The sequence below is a fragment of the Chiloscyllium plagiosum genome, unplaced genomic scaffold, assembly GCF_037043375.1.
Source record: "Chiloscyllium plagiosum isolate Xiang-an unplaced genomic scaffold, Cpla_swu_hap1 HiC_scaffold_38, whole genome shotgun sequence".
Lineage (NCBI taxonomy): Eukaryota > Metazoa > Chordata > Chondrichthyes > Orectolobiformes > Hemiscylliidae > Chiloscyllium > Chiloscyllium plagiosum.
This window is the reverse complement of record NW_028270176.1, coordinates 74,039,286-74,052,709: the sequence shown is the minus strand read 5'-3', so window position 1 is coordinate 74,052,709 and position 13,424 is coordinate 74,039,286.

Genomic DNA, 13,424 nt, shown 5'->3' with positions numbered 1-13,424 from the left:
CCTTTGGTCTTTCTTCTTAAATTACGCCAATTTCATTACATAATCTGCGAGGTCTAAGTGCCTGAAGTGAATTGATGCTGAAACACTAGTCATAAAAATTCTGAGTGTGGGCTTTTGTGTGGTAGCGGGATCGAGGGTTTTAACATGCTGGATTTTAAGCTTCAGTTTCTATCGAATCGTGGCTTCAAATACCAGCATCGTAAGTGAGCTACTATGTGGAGATGTATGCGAGAGAACTGCGCATGTGTGGATGCCTTTTAATTTGAGTGTTTGCAGCTCCTCAGTGTGCTTACCCTCTCGGTGATAAAATCAGCGACCGTCTCTGAAAACAACGCAAGTTCCTGCTGTCGGACGTATCCTCATATCCCGTCGATAGCTTTGCTTTAGGATATCTGCGTTGCCAGTTTCTGTATCTCAAATGGTGAGCGCAGTTGGCTGAAATGTTGGTGGTTCGACCCCACCCAGGGAATAAGCCTCAAATATTTCAGCACAAGCATTCACCCCGACCATGTATTGACATTGGAACCGGGAAAACTTATCCATGATTCACCCCAAGTCCGCAGGGAGTGAGACGTTTACCCGCAGCAGAATACGACATCACTTTCTCCAAGCTCCCGATGCCAACAGAGAGCGGCCACTGCAGCTTCAATCAGCGACTTTCTGCCAAGCCATGGGAACCAACTCGTGGAAACTCCTTCCTTAGTAACAGCTCTTTCCGTGAGAAAGGAGAAAAACTTTCACTTTAAATTGGAAAGGGCTTCAGGACATTGGAATGTTGCTCCAGTTCTTGGAACGTGTTATAAATAAAACTCCTGCCTTGAAAATAGGAAGTGGTAAAAGGTTTTAGGTAGAAAGAACAAAGAAAGTGTTGATTGAGACGACTCTGTCTCGTCAGCAGATGGGAAATGCCCAACACTGTAAACGGAAATGATTGGATTTCCTTAGGTAACGTCCCGACTGATTTACGGCCTGCCAGAGTGATTGGAAATCACATCAGCGATATAAAGGTGAGGGTAAAAATATGAAGATATTAAGGTTGAAACTTAAATCCCGGGACAAGTGCTGAATAGATTGTAATGCTTTGAAGGAATAACTGAAGTGAAAGGTGTGAATGATATTGTGATTAAGAGCAATGAACTGGATCCTAACAAAGTGCTGATGAATTATGCTCGCAATGTAATAGCAAACTAATCCACAGTGCACCGTGCTTGGTTAGCTCAGTCGGTGCAGTGTGAGATGCTTAATCTGTGGTTGTTGGGTGCAAGCCTCACAATGGGCGCTTTCACCGCTTAATACAATTCCAGTTCTTCTTTCCACGTGCAGTATTGCAACCCTTCACAGGGGAATGTTCTTGCTGCTTTCATTGACACATCTGTCCGCCTGCTTTTGATCACACGTCGGTTTCTGAGTGAACACTGTTTCCATTTTACTGGAGACACCAGAGACAACTTTATCAGTGCAGCCGAAAATACGATGAATGATGTCCGTTTCAAAATGTGAGGTTCCAAACCAACCGTGCACCACCCAATGTGTTCAAAGGCACGGAAAGTGAATGGCCACTTGCTATCGGTCTGACAGAAACGGATCAATGTCACATGGGTACTGAACCAATTTTTAGTGATTCAGATTGTTCTGATGGAAACCGAAGGGAACTCTCCCTCAACGTTTTGCAATTGTTCTTCTTGTGTTTAACGTAATGAACAGTATATTGTCAGTAACGAAGGTGGAGGTGCGGCAGGATCGTGAGGTTTCAGTGTGGGACATAGACACAGTAAGTCAAATATCCCCAGAGCACGGGAGAGCTGTTTGGTCCAGGATCACTGCCATCTTCTCTTACTAAAACAACAAATGACATTATTGGAAAATGCTGGTAGCATCTTGGAAATATAAATCGATTTAAGACTTCAGGACTAGTGACACTCCTTTTCCATGTGCATCTCCACCTGCGTTTGCACACTCTTCCTTTTTATTGAATGTCTCCTGACTTCCAACTTTATATTCAGCATCTCTTTTATTACTTCCTCTCCAACCATTTTCCCAGTCTCCGATTTTGTATCAGAACTGTTCCATCTTTCACATTGCCCAGGACTTCGAACTGAACAAATAAATCTGTTTCTATTTCCTTAGATAGCAGATGACCAGAGACTGGAAGGCAGTGTTGTTCCGAAATCTCATCCATGATTCACCCCGAGTCCACAGGGAGCAAGACGTTTACACGCAGCAGAATACGACACCATGTTTCTCCAATCCCCCGATGCCAACTGAAAGCGGCCACTGCAGCTGCAATTAGCGGCTTCCTGCCAAACCCTGGGACACAGCTCGTGGAAACACCTTTCTCATTAACTGCTCTTCCCGTGGGAAAGGAACAAAACTTCCATTTTAAATTGGAAACGGCTTCAGGAGATTGGAAGGTTGTTCTTGTTCTTGGAACGTGTTATAAACAAAATTCCTGTCCTGAAAATAAGAAGTGGTAAACGTTTTAGGCAGGAAGAACAAAGAAAATGTTCATTGTAAGGACTCTGTCTCGTCAGCAGATGGGAAATTCCCAATACTGTAAACAGAAATGATTGGGTTTCCTAAGGTAATTTTCCGACTGATTTACTGTCTGACAGAATGACTGGAAATTCACTTCATGTGAAAATATTCGGGTTGAATCTTAAATGCCGGGACCAGTGTTAAATAGATTGTAATGTTTTGAAGAAATAACAAAAGTGAAAGATGTGAATTATGTTCTTTGTGATTGGAAGGAATGAGCTGGCTCTTTGCAAATTTCTGTGCCAGGTGAATTATGCTCAGAATGAAATAGCAAACTAATTCATCGTGTCCCAAGCCTGGATATCTCAGTTCGGTGCAATGTGAGTTTTTAATCAGAGAGTCGTGCGTCCAAGCCCCATAATAGTCGTTTTCACTGTTTAATAGAGTTCCAGCTCTTCGTTCCACATGCAGAATTGCAAGCCAATGCTGGTGGAGCATTCTTGTTGCTTTCGCTGACATATATGTCCTCCTGCTTTGATCACATGTCGGTTATTGAGTGAAAACTGTCTGCACTTTACTGGAAGCGCCAGATACAACTTTATCAGTACAGCTGAAAACACTATGAATGATGTCCATTTCAAACCATGAGATTCCACTTCATCCGTGCACCAACCAAAGTGTTCAAAGACACAGAACGCGAATGGCCATTTGTTAGTGGTCTGACAGAGACGGCTTAATGTCTCATGGGTCCTGAACAAAAATTAACTGATTCAGAATGTGCTGATGGAACGGAACGGAGCTCTCCCTGTACGTTTTGCAATTGTTCTTGTTGTGTGCTCATGTAAGTTTATGTAATGAACAGTTTATTGCCAGTAACGAGGGTGGAGGTGGGGAAGGATTCTGAGGTTTCAGTGTGGGACAGACGTGATCTGATCGAACGGGTACGTCAAATATTCCCAGAACATGAAAGAGCTGACTGGTCCAGGATCACTCGCATCTTCTGTTTCAGAATCAACAAATGAAATTGCTGGGAAATCTCAGCAGGTCCGGTCACATCTTGAAAATGAAAACCGAATGAAATTTCGGGACTGGTGACACTTCTTTTTTCCATCTCCATGTCCCTCTGCCTTTATACAAACTTCCTTTTTATTGAATATGTCCTGACTTCAAACTTTATATTCAGCTTCACTTTTATTGCTTCCTCTCCAAACATTTTCCCAGTCTCTAAAATTGTATCATGCTTTGCCCACGACGTCCAACTGAACAAATAACTCTCTTTCTATTTCCTTAGATACCAGATGGCCAGAGATAGGAAGACATAGGAGCGGTTAGCGCTTTCAGAATATCTAGTCTGCTTCGCCATTCGATCTTGGCTAATATCGTTCTTAACCCCATTCTCCAGTCCTCTACCTGAACACTTACTCCCCAGTCTTAGGATCCTGTCTTTTTCCCAGAGTGGGTCCTAATCCGTCCCAAAACCCTCCGCGTGTGTTGGCAGCTGTTACACCATGTCTACGTGTCATCAATCTCAGTTTCAGTGATTATCGGCAAACACGAACTGTTCTGAGCAGCTCGATCGGGTCTCTGGCCCCACTGTGATCCTGCGGGGGAGCAGTAATCATCTTCATCTCCTAGGGAAAGGATCGACGCTTCAAAAACAAACGGACAGAAAGAAAGATAGGCTTGTGTGTCAAGATATGTGCCCGCGGCATGCACTCTTAGAGGTAATTGCTTTCTGACCTGGTCAGTAAACCTTACTCTGTTTTTCCCCGCACATTCTAGCTGTTGTGGTGAAAGGGAATACAAGTGCAATTAATTGCCATCTATGCTTTTATTCGATATGTATTCTTCCTTGTTTTGAATATGCAGGGAGTTTCCAGCACTAATGGTCACCATTTCTAAGAGTGCATGCCGCGGGCACTGATCTTTTCTGGAGAGTAGCAGTATCAGTTTGTGCGAAAGTGGCCCAGTACAAAGCTTAGAAGAAACATTGTTGTTCCCTCTTTCCGGACGACAGTCTTTCATATCATGATCGATGGGGTTTTATTGCATTCTCATCAGCAAACCTTGTTTTGAATTTACTCGCCCAATACTGCTGTAGCAGTGAAAAGAATATAATTCCGAATACCTGCTGCCTGAATTTCATTTTCAAATTTCTATTCGCAGTGGTCCTTCATATGTGGCGATGTCTATAGCACTGCTGGCCCATCCTGTTTAAGAGTGCCGTTACATATGTTCCTCTGTCTTGGCGCTGCAGGGAAAATTGTCTGCGCCTTTTCAGCCAATATTTCCTGGATTTTCAATCATGTCCTCTTTAAGGACACAGTTACTGGGCACTGATCCTTTCTGTAACAACAGTACCACATTTGCTTGACATGCGAAGGTGGCCTGGATCAGTAACAAGGAGAGCATTCATTTCCTTCTGTCACAGCGAACACTGGATTCATGATGTTAGTCTCTGTCAAATGCATCCGAAAATGTGCTGTGAAAGCTTCATTTGAACGCTGTCTGGCGTTTCTCAACGTGGTCAACCAAAACCAGAAATCCTCAATCATAGTTTGGAGCAGTTCACATATTCGAGTTTCGAAGCAGCAGACACGGATACAGTTCATTCAGTCAACAACAGGAATGAAAAGATTTACAGGCACAGATGAACTATCGACTCTTGTTCTCATACTGTTACTAATATTCCCGTGTGGCCATGTTGTAACTGAAAATGAGGAAATCACAGACAGGCTGCCGAATGACGCGGGATGTATTTTGTTTTCTTGTTCTCACAGAGTTCCAGGAAAGTATGACAGCGAGGGAAAGGAATGCAAGTCAAGTGCAGCTCTGGTGAAACACCTTCTGTCTGATTCAGTCATCAACAAGAAACGTGAATGCGACTAAAGCGGGAAACCATTTCACAACTCGAACAAAGAGCAGTCACGAACAGTGACCACCTCTTTGACATCTCACATCGCCTTTGACCTTCCATGAATATGTATAGAAACTAATTTTTGTACACCTCAAAGTGAGAAGTGTTTGATTTACCGACAATAAGTGAGTCGCATGTCGTTGATTGCCACATAGGTTTCCAACTCAGCTTGCAGCCAGGTGGCAGTTGCTCATGGCTCTGCTGGATAATGCACTATTATGGAGAAAGAAAAGGAAAGTTGGAACTCTTATTGGCTCTGGGTTTCGAATAATCTTGCTACGTGTTCTGCCATTCTCGGATTCCAGTGCTAAACCAGTTTTTCAGTTCATCTGAGATGCAGGAGAGTCGGCGTTTCTGGCAGGAGAGAAAAATGAACAAAGTTTCACACAGCGACTCATCGGAATTGCATTCCGTTTCAGCATGGTAGTAGGTATGGGTTAGCAAATTCAAAGCCAGATTTGCTGATGAGAACAACAAGCACGACCGCTCAGATAGAGCAATTTCTGTTAAAGTTGAACAGAAAAAAAACCCAGTCATTTCTTCTAATCCGGCTGTGATGTGACACAGCAGAAAACAACCAACATGTCAGTGCCCATGTTTTCCTCTTCTGCTGTAGTTGTCACGTTCCCCTCCAGCTCGAAAGGCCACCAGCATAATATGCGACTCAAAAACAGGCTGCGCCAATTTTTCATATTCCAGACAATTTGCATTTTTCACTGTTGCTCTGAAAGTGAATGGAGATATTTATTTCCCTGTTTATGTGAAATTAGGTTCTACATTGAATCTGCTCGCAGTTTTCTGTTGTTGTTGCGTAAAGGAGGGAAATTGCGATATGAAATTTGAGTACATTTCCCTAATTTCCTTAATTTCTGTCCTGATGAGAGAGGCTGGTGATTGGTCCTCTCGATCCGGTGGAGACATCAGCTCAATTGTTAACCTCATCTAAGCGAGACTGTAACTGGTAATCTTCACTTTTCATGGTTCATTGTTAGTCAGTTCTGATTCATGTTACTTGAGCACTTTCCTGGAGGTATTGGTGCACTAAGGTGCCAGTACGTTGAAAGCACCATTTGGAATTGTCTCGCTTAATTTGTGTGAGCAGCTCATGACCAGACGACTTGCTCTGCCTCACAGACAGCATTCATGAGTCCGTGTGTCTGAAAATAGGTTCTCTTTGTCAGTTCTGCTTCTGGTCATGAGTTGTCAGTTTTTGGTTTCGCTGGAGAGCTGCGCGGGCAACATGATTTGTGAGGTATTGTGAGGCAGCCAAAATCTCCCACTGAGAAGTTGGGAATGTGTCAAGAAGAATGGTTATTAGCAGCTGGTTTTAACCGCAGCAGCCTGTGGGAGTTATCTCAAATGGGAGAGTACTCGCTTTGCATGCGAAAGATTGCGGGGTTGCTAGCTGCGTTCTTCATCCTCTTTTAGGGCGGCACCGTGGCTCAGTGGTTAGCACTGCTGCCTCACAGCATAAGTGTTCCACGTTTGATTCCTGTGCGTAGTTTGCACATTCTCCCTGCGTCTGCGTGGGTTTCTTCCCACACTCCAAAGATGTGCAGGGCAGGTGAATTTAACATGCTAATTTGCCCATAATGATCGGTGCATTAGTTCGAGCGAAATTGGTCTGGGTGGATTAATCTTTGGAGGGTTGGTGTGGAATAGTTGCGCTGAAGGGCCTGTTTCCATACTGTAGGGAATCTAATCTAACCATCTTCCAGAAAACTAGCCCAACGCTCTGACCAAGTGATGAGTGCCTATTCAAACTGGTGTTCGCCACTGCAGCATCTCAGAGGGGCTGAGCCCATAAACAAACGCTCTATTTGCCAAATTTTCACGTTTATTCTTTTTCAACTTTTCTGTCTGTATACAGATCCATATGCCTTTGAAATGTTGAGAGTATACCAGACTCCACCACTAAATCTGACAATTCATTCCAAACACGCAAACCTTTCTGTGTGAAAAAAACAATGTCCTTCAGATCCCTTTTAAATTTTACCACTCTCCCCTGAAAACATTGTTCCCTTGTTTTGAACTTGCCTGCCTTGGGAAGAAATAGTCATTGACCATTTACTCTACTGTCTCCTTCATATTGATATAAACCTCTGTAAGCCCATCCCTTAGCCCTCAAGCTCCAGGGAAAATTTTCATATCCTATTCAGCTTTACGCTACAGTCCAAACACTGTGTGCCTTGCAACATCCTCATAAATTTTATCGAACTTACGCGAAGTTCGCCATTGAAAGTGCGTGTGGGTAAGTGCCTGAAGTGAGGCGATGCTGAAACACTAATCATGAAAAACGTGGTTGCAGGGGTTTGTGTAGCAGCGTGGCAGAGGTGTCGAAGGAGCTGTCTTTAAACTATAACCTCGATCCAGTCATTGATTTGAAATCGCACCACGACCAGAACCACAGTTGAAGTCGGGAACTCTGTTTTTCATGAAAGACATATAAACAGTGCGATGTCAGGATTTGATCCCATATTCTGCTGTTTTTTGATAGGAACTTTCACTAACTAAGGCTGAGGAACTGCCCAAGCTCAACGATTCAAAACTATGCGTGCATTTACTTGGCTATTCGAACACAGGAACTCGGACTCATTTTTTGTGTGTTTCACAGTTACTCGGTGTAAATTTAAAACAGCCTCTGGTGATCCAGAAGAGTTCAAAGCTGGATATTCTCCACTGAAAATGCACAGGAAGACGCAATCTCTTATTGCTTTTGTTGTAAACTGATAACTTAGACTGTTTAAGCTGACAGGATAACGCGATCCATCCATCCTCTTGGGCACCGCCTTAATATCCGCAAAGGTAAACTCACACTAAGAGGAATGGGCTCATTGTGGTGAATTGTTAAGGAGTGGCGTGTGAATCAGAGTGAATAGTGGTCAGTAAATACTGACACTGACATTGAACGTTGCAACACCAGCTCCTCACTCACTTGCTGTCTCATGCCTCCCAGTCATCATTGCCTTTCACATTTTCCTCCCGTCCGTTCCACTTGCAAGACCGACAGCTTGCAAGTGTTCCCTTAGAAACTGCAGCTTTAGGAAACGTATTACTGGGATAAAGTCATTGCTCAATGTGATGGGATGAACCGTCAATCCCTAATTACTCGAGATTTTGAGTTACTCCGCATAACCCTGGATGTCCTCAGTAGCGGGGTACAGGCATGATGCCATGAGGCAAGGGTTTAGACGTAGTGACATTGAAGGAACAGCGAAATATTTTCAACTGGGAAACGTGAGAACCTTGAAGGGGTAATTGCTGTGATAGCTTTCGCTTGTATTTGCTGCCATTGTCCTTCCAGAAAGATACTGATCGATCACTGAATTGTTCTGGCAGGATCCGTGTGTGTGTTCTGGGTGCAGCCGGGATTTAGTTTTCATTCGGATAATTCACAAGAAGCGAATTAAATCTACATCTCCTGACTGGGAATGAAAGCCTGTTCTGTGCAATGCAAAATCAGACTCGTATGCAGGGATGTCCATTGATACTGTAGTAGCCTTTGGGACCTGTACAAACTCTCGTGCCTGCTCTTCACGTCATAATCGTCTTCGTCAGCAGTGTTACTCTCTCCAAGTTTCCAAGTCGGTTCATATTATCACCCTTGGTTTCAATGTGAAGAAGGCAACACTTTTATAATCTGATGTTGTTCAGCAGATATACTGCAGCAAGTTAAGTAAAGACTGATGCAAACACGAGCTCGTTTTGAGCTGCGCTGAAGTTTTGGCAGCAAGAAAGGCATCGTTCTACTCGCCTCATTCCGGATGACGGGCTCGAAATGACCAGTGGTTTCTCGCTGAATTAGTTCAGGCTCTGGAATGTAAAAAACTTCAAATATGAAAGTACAGTGAAAGGAAATGGTTCACAGAGTGGGGAATTCCAAGTGAAACAGTGATGGTGATTATGTTTGCTGATTTTTCGCCTTGTGAATGCTGTTTCCCTGATGTGGACGTTTACATTACCTATAGACAAACTGTCACAGCCAAACCTGGTCTTTGGCAGAATTGGTAACACGCCTGACATCTAGTTAGGGGATTGTCGGTTCGCATTTAAAATCACGAGGATGTAGCGTGCTAGTCCATTCCTGTTGTCTGTCAGGAACGGAAGGGTTTGAGTTTTCGAATTTACAGTTTCTTTCGCCCTCTTCAAATTCTAGCTCAGATCAACGTCTCTCATTGTCTGTAGAACTGGCTTTGGTTTAACCAAAAGCTGCCTTTTGGCGGTTGAACTTGCATGTTGGAGCGGACAGCTGAAGTGAAGCACAAGGAGCTGGTCAAATCCTGAGAACTCTGCCACTCTCGGGGTATGTGTCTATGTGTCTCTTTCTGTGGGAGACACGACGTGGGTAATAACGCAGTGTGACTATGTCAAACTTCAATCCCATTGTTGTGTCATCTAAGATCAAAGCGAGCACCTCACTGCCATTTGCACTGGAAACATCAGAACACATAAGGTGGAAACTGGGAATGGAATAGACGAATGTCTTTAAACCAGACTGCACCATGGGCCAAATGGGCTTTTCCATTCTGCAAAACTTGAAGACCAGTAGAAAACAATCTGCAGTAAAATTGATCAGAAATGAAAGGGAAAAGCCATTTCATTGAGAATAAGTGCAACATCGTCTGTCTTCATTCCGTGTAATGTCGCAGTTAGGATTTGGAACTAGAAATGCCATGGCATTAGTTCTATTTTCGGACTGGGAATGAATGTATTATTGTGCAAGTATATCGTGGTCCCAGTATTTCTGACCACTGGTCCGAACCTGGTAATGCTTGGTTTTGTGCCAGGTTATCAAAAATCAGAAAGATGCAGGTTTTGGAAAGCTGAACTAAAAACGAGAATTGATAGAGAATCCCGCTACACCTGGCAACATCTGTGGAGAGAAACAGATTTTTTTTTAGATGGACAGGAAACAGGTTAGTTATAGATTTCTAGATTATACTGTTGGGAAAATGATAATCTTACCTGTCGAATCAGGATATTTATCAAAATCACTCTTGAGCTTACAAACGTCGAATTTACAATCTTTAAATGACTTAATCAGCTGTCATGCTACTTTCATTTTCCTGAGCTGGTGGAAGGCTATGTTTTAATGGCTACATTTCCTTTTGCTTTCCGTTATTTAGCAGTCACGCCGAATGGAGAATTGTTTCTTTCAGTGTCTGCCTCAATGTGTGTCTTCGTTTTTTCTATATTTGTCTCTGTATCCTCCTGGGCCTTTTTCACATTCTCCGACTCTCTGGCTGTCTATATCCCTCATTTCCCATTTCTGCTCTTGAAAAGCCTGACATTCACAGACAGCTTGAGATTCGAACTGCTGAGAGGCTTTCTGACGCCTGGCTGGAGTCGGTCGAAGTAGTCTCACATTCTCTGGATAATGCGTCTGTCACTTCGACCTGAAGCAAGGAGACATTTCTTCCTCAAAATCTAAAGACCCTTTCGAAGTTAAAGTTGAATTCCTTATCCAACAGAAAAAGAAAGTAATTACATGATAGCTGAAGAAGAACAAGGATGCATTTACTGTTGGTGTACAACGAATGAATGGTGACAGCAGAGAATGAGGGTGATCATGTCGTGGTGTCAATGCCATTACCACAACCTTCCCCCGGAATGCTGCAGTGTCTCCTGCCTCACCACTTAATTTCCACAAAACTGGGAATGAAGGAATGAGAATAAGAGGATGAGAAGCAGAAGTGCTTGTGGAACTGCGGGAAGAATCTCCAGGTTAAAATAGCAGTTAAAAAGAGCAACATACACTATTGGATTTAAACCAGGAAAATGAAGCCGGAACGAGAAATCAGAATATACAGCAATTCAAACAGGACACTGAGTTTCTCGATCAGCAACACAATACTTGCGAGAAATAACGAGCTTTCAATACAATGAGCAGGCACCAGTGTGATGGGAGTTGCTTTCACCAGCTAACCCACGGAACCACGTTAAAAGGCAGATTTGTCGTCCATATGTGCAATGTCTGAACCATTTGATCACAGGAATTCGAAAACGTGTTTTCTGTATTAGCGTTGCTCAGTATGAATGGCAATCAAACTTTGCTTGTGCAAAAACAGACATTTCAATGCTGAGCATGCCCAACTGAAAAGGCACAGAAAAATATAGTATCGTCTTGCATTGGCATCCAACAGATATTTTCATCTGTTTAAACTGACAGAATAAAGAGGATGTGCTCATCTCCTCTCGCGTCCCATTAACCACGTTAATACACACGCAGGGATTTTCAAACCAAGATGAACAGGCTCATTGTTGTGAATTGACAACAGTGGTGTGTGAGTCATTGCGAACAGTGAGAAATAAATGCTGAACCAATAGTACTGACACTGAGCCTTGCACCATCAGCTCCACACTCACATCTTGTGTCATGTCTCCTCGGTATCAATGCATTTGACTTTAATTATTCTACCTGCACCTCTCCTCAAATTATTCCCTACCGCTTGCAGTGTCAAATTAGTACATGCAATTATTAGAAATGTATTTCTGGGACACGGTTGTCTTTCAATGACATAAGATTCACTGCCCATCCCTAATTATCCCAAAGATATAGGGGACGAGTTACTTTTGTTAACTCCTCAAATCCTTAGTAGGGAGGTACTGACAAGAAACCGCTAGAAATGCAGTTCCTGGATTGCGGAAAGCAGACCGACCCCAAATTGCTAACGTAACTCACCCAGGGAAGAGCAGATGGAGCTGAAAATGTGTTGCTGGAAAAGCGCAGCACGTCAGGCAGCATCCGGGGAACAGGAGAATCGACTTTTCGGACATAAGCCCTTCTTCAGGATGTTCCTTGGATGCTGCCTGACCTGCTGCGCTTTTCCAGCAACACATTTTCAGCTCTGATCTCCAGCATCTGCAGACTTCACTTTCTCCTCAAAGAGCAATGGACCCCACTCTGTCAATGTAACTCAACCAGGGGACAGAAGTCTGACAGCACACAATCAATGTAACTCAACGAGGAAATTATGGCCTGACCGCACTCTGTTAATGTAACTCACCCAGGGAAGAGTAGAATGACGCCACTCTGTCAATGTTAGTCATCCAGGGAAGAGCAGACTGACCCAACACTTTATATGTAACTCACCCAGCAAATGGCAGACTGACACCACTCAGTCAGTATAATTTACCCAAGAAAGAGCAGACTGATGCCACTCTGTCAACGTAACTCACTCAGAGAAGAGCAGGCTGGACCCATTCTGTCTCTGTCACTCATCCAGGAAAGAGCAGGCTGATCTGATTCTGTCAATGAAACACAAGCAGGGAGACGAGCCTGACCCCAGTCCTTCAAATAACTCACTCAGAGTTCTGTCTGTCTATGTGAATCATCCAGTGAAGACAGTAATGAAACCATACTTGTTGTTAAACTCAGACAGAGAAGAGCAGACTGTCACGACTCTGAGAAAGTAACACGCCCGTGTAGGAGCAGACTGACACCACTCTCTTAACGTAGCTCACCCAGGGAAGAACAGACTGAGTGCATTCTGTGATATTACTCACTCAGAAAGGAGCAGACTGATCCCTTTATGTTAATATGACTCTCCCAGGGAAGAGCAGATGAAGTCCAATCTGTCAATGAGACCCAACCAGGGAAGAGCACTCTGACCTCACGCCATCACTTTAACACAACTAGGAAATTGCAGACTGACCGCATTCTGTCAATGCAACTCACCCAGGGAAGAGCAGACTGATCCCACACTGTGCAAATAACTCACTACGTGAAAAGCAGACTGACGCCACTCTGTCAATGTAACTCGCACAGGAAAGAGTAGACTGACGCCACTTTGTCAATGTTACTCACTGAGGGAAGAGCAAACTGACGCCACTCAGTCAGTGCTACTCACCGAGGGAAGGGCAGACTGACTCCACACTCTCAGTGTAACTCAGTAGACTGATCCCATACGGTCAATATAAGTCATTCACTGAAGAGCATTCTGACCCCACTCTATAAATGTAATTCACTCAGGGAAGAGCAGACTGATCCCATTCTGTCTATGGCACTCACCCAATGAATGAACACGAACCC